The following is a 4815-nucleotide window of genomic DNA, read 5'->3' on the forward strand; positions in this document are numbered from 1 at the left end:
ACTTTGTGGTAAGATATGTGCGGATTGACAAAACTAAGTAAATTAAAATAATTTTGTAGACACCTATTTTTTTAAGCTTTAACAATGAATGGGTCAAACGTTATTAACCAAACTTAAAGGTGTATCACGACTTCGGAATAACAGTGGAAGCAACTGGCAGATTTCATCACTGAACAGTAAACTTTTAAGACTCAGTCCATCTTTGAGGAGTTCTAAATTAATATCGATTAGCTTTTCACGTGGAAAACTTATAACTTTTTTAATACATATTATTATGCAATCATTTAATTTAATTTAATTCAATTTTACAGCAAACTTATCAGATACTTATTGATAATCGCGAAAGTGGCCCTAAGTCTAGTCGTTTACTTATCAAACCAAATCTAGTTAATCACTAAGAAGTAATTGAATCTGTTAAAATTATTTCCTTCTTATATTTCCTAAAAAAGATTAAAGTAGGCGTAGAAGTTTAGCGTCCAAGATTTTCCGCAATACGTCTATTTCTGTTTCCTTTCGACGATTGTATTTAATTATAACTAACTCTTCGGTACTTTGCCGTATAAATGTAAACTTTATTTTGCTAAAGTTTATTTCTGTAGGACTTATATTGAAAGATTGTGTGTAGGTATAACTAAGTTTTATAAATGGAGCTAAATATATTATAATGTTTCAATTATAGTTGACTCGTGCGACTATGATTTCTATGTTATTTGGGTAATTGGTTTAAAGAAAAAAATTGTTCTTTAACTATCCTTATGTTATTTCTATTCTACTCTAGTCTATTAATGACTTCGGCGATACACTAAAGTATTGTCGCCCGCGACATTATCGGTGTTGACTTTGACCCTTTTAATACACTTTTAGTCACTGCGTAAAAACAAAAAGAATAACAATTCGGTCCGGTAGTTCCTGAGATTAGTGCATTAAACAAAGAAACTCCCCAGCTTCCATATATGATTAGTCGGCACTCGTTTGAACATTTTTGGTTATAAAAGTAGATATTTTCTGTGTCAAATTTGTATTTGACACAGAAAATATCTACTTTTATAACCAAAAGTTTCCAAACCATTCGGCGAACTAGTAACAGCGTTATACAAAATATTTGAACAATAAATTTAATATGCACGTAACCTATTTGCGTATTCTCTGAACCGGTGAAATTAAACCAAGAAGTCAGAAAGCTAATTGCTTAATGTTTCAGTGTTAAGTTGGCACAGTTTCAAGTCAATACAACTAACCGGTAACCGGTACAATTAACTGGAAGGCTTTTGGGGTTTTGAGACTTCTGCACTATGATGCTTTAAGATATTCGCTCTGGTTCTTGATCGAAGCAGTCATTATGCAGTAATCAATTGTCCGATATCCGTATTTTAGGGATTTTATGAATATTGGTGCATGAATAGTTTTCTTGGTGACATTACTTTTGTATTTTTGTTTAAATTAATGTGATAGAAAAAGGGGTTTTGTTAGTATTGTTTTTGTCAAATTTGAAACTTTACGAAAACTGATAAAAATCAAAATAACTCAACTAAATAAATAATAATAATCAGTTGCATCACAGATTTTTATCGCAATTTTCACTCCAAAAGTATCTTTACAAAAGAATACAGAAGTGCAAATCTCGAATTCAATACGATATACGTGATCTTTTCAATGCTCTTAATTGGTGATAGATTTGGTGATTTACTCCGGATTAGTGTTTAGAATTAGGTTAGTTAAAAGCGATATTGTGCTATTTGCCGTTTATTTCGTGTCATTTCCCGTGTATTATACCGTTAAAACAACCATAGGGTCAAAGTTTTCATGATTTGTTATTTTTTTTGTTTATTGAATAAGCCTATGTTCAGACATATAGCCTAAGTTTTACGAAAAAATATCTACACGCGAGAGAGCTGTCATAGTACGTTAGCATTTCAATTTTTGTTTATTGAATGTAAAATATGGAAACACCGCAATACCATTCCATCCATACCATCACCATTATTTTAGAGTCAAACTTATATGTAAAACGGTAAAAGCGCTGTATAATGGTTATTTTTGTGTAGGAATATTTACTTATAGCACTATAACACTAACGTATTATACTCAAAGGTTGAGGCAAAGAAAATTTAATTCAATTATTCACTTAGTTACTTCTTACCGTTAGTTGGTATTATACATAAGACAAGTTTGTTGTTGTATTCCAAGTTTACAATACCAGTCAGACCATAAACTCACGATTTTTAAATATATTTTATTTCATTGTCTCAAAAGCAACGCAAAATAAAATTATGTGAAAATTTTCTAAAAACAGCACTAAATCAATTTAGTTTTACTTAAAACGATTTTAAGGTTGACAGAAAGTGTAGTAAACTTAAAATAGGTACCAAAACTCTTTGAAAATAGACACTAAATCTTTACAAACCAAGTCATTACAGACAAACTTTTTAAAGAAGTTAGCAAAGCCTCTTAGAAGTTTAAAAATCGTCCCTTTAGTGAAAACTAAGGTAATGGATGTTAAAATCTTTGGAAAGGTTTGGAGCACACGTTTTTTTTAGAGGTCATTAAGACCACGATGATACATATGTACCATATCTTTCATGATATTAGAATGGTCATAGACTCTAAGTTTACCTATTGCAGCGCAAATTATGTTAATTAATGGTATTTTTTCTAAGATTTTCATTGATTGCGAAATATCCTTCATTTTCTTGAAAAGTTTAAAATAGTTCGGTAGTTTTTGCTAAAAGGAAAGACCGCTTGAGATTGACAAAAAAAAGTTATATTACAAAAAAACATCGCCGCTACATAGTTGTGTATAAGTAGGAACAAAATATACACCTAAGTACCATTGATATAGCTTCAAACGTGCTTTTGAAAAGCAATTATAATAGAATTATCATGCTAGAATTTTTTAAACTAATTTTGAATGGTGACTTTCAGTACCCTAAACTTTGCAATAAAAACATTTTTCAAACCTCAATACAATTTGTCATTGCCATCCACCCTCGCTGTACTGCCAACACCTTGACTTCAAACCAATGGGTAACATCAATCCGCTTTCTTAAAAGGCACCCCCTAGAGACTACTTGTGTAAAACTCGTGACAGTTATATTGTACCAAATTCCATCTTACCAAAACACGTTCGCATAGTACAAAGTTTAAGTAACTCACTGAAATATACCAAAAAAACTTTTCTATGTATTTCCTGAGGTGTGAAGTTTGTTTGTTTTCGCTCGGCGCGCCCTCTGGGGTATCTCAACTGAAACTTATTGGGTTTAACTTATTTGATAACCTCTCCCCGTGGGATTTCACTGTATGAAAATATTAGATACAATTTGATTTACGTTTATTCTTTACCGTTAGAGATTTATTTTTCTTTTGTTTGGAAATCAATATTTGATATGTGGAGTAATTTTCAAGATCGACGTACAAATAACTTTGACAATAACTTGCTGGATCATTGTTCAGTATGTTATATTAGAGGCAGATATGTTCAATGTTATCTTCATGCGTATAATTAGTATTTAGTACAGCACCCGATGATTGAGTCACATTATACAAAAGACGGGAGAGTTTCCTTCTTGAACGGGTTGTTTTAAAAAGGCGCTGTAACATTTCTCGAAGAAAATCACAGTCGATGATAATTATTTTCTCGTCAACGTGGAATTATTTACTTATAGTCTTACAAAATTGAATACATTATACAGAAACCTTTAAAATGGAAACAAACACATCTTACCTCACACATTTACTATAAAAAAAATCTGTCTATGTATGTATATACATAAATCTAAGCATTAAAAATACCACGTAATGTTTAGCATTGTTAAATCGAGGCAGTATTATAGGATACAGAATTACACAGTCTGGAAATAAGCTAGTAATATAATTTATGTATAGTTTCACACTAGTCTCCCGAGGGACGTTGCGGAACCAATGGAAAGCCACAATACATACTACAATTATAAATACTAACCGGCTGAATTAGATACAATATCGAGACTCTCCTTATTTTCAGATTACAGATCATGATGATATGGAACTTGCGGATTTGTTTCCATATCGGGCATAGTTCCGTCGTAAAAATCTTAATTCAAAAAAAATTACTAAGACGAGTTTCAAAGGCAGTAAACTCAGCGCTAGGTGAAAATAGATAGTGTTTCTCTTCAACCTCTGTCTGATATAATTCTTATTTTTATAACCCGGATTAGTGTTCCACAACTGAGCGTAGAAAAGCTCACATGAAGGCCGGTCAAATGCTAATATCTAGCTGAACATCCAGATGTTCAGCTAGAGGTACACTTCAGCATGTTCATGAAAACGAGGCGGTCATAGCTATTTGCGCTCACCGGTCGGTAAACTATCAGTGAGTTAAGTAACATTGCCGCGATTATTCTATAGATAGGTGGGCGCTAAGTATTATTTGAACTGAGCGTCATAGTCGATAAGCCATGTCAAAAGCCTTTGGGAGGCTTGAACAACTTTGATACTAGGTTCACCACAAACCATACGATGAAAAACAATGAAAACGGACAACATACTTGAAAAAATTGAGAAACATACTTGAGAAATGTTGAAGTTCACTAATCATCATTACTTTTACCCGGTCAATGTCATTTGGGACTGACATTTACAGGATCTGCTCAAATATGTACATTTTCGATATCCTCTATCAACATGTCGTATAATCCCCTGAGGTGGAATTCTATGTCCGGCAACAGACCTATTTTAGCAAACTAATGTTGTTATGCCAAAGTTAATGTTATGTTTTAGCTTATGATACCCATGAATTTGAAGTTTATTAATATTGTTTCTTGTGCTTTCTGATTACCG

Source organism: Anticarsia gemmatalis, chromosome 12, assembly GCF_050436995.1.
Source record: "Anticarsia gemmatalis isolate Benzon Research Colony breed Stoneville strain chromosome 12, ilAntGemm2 primary, whole genome shotgun sequence".
NCBI lineage: Eukaryota > Metazoa > Arthropoda > Insecta > Lepidoptera > Erebidae > Anticarsia > Anticarsia gemmatalis.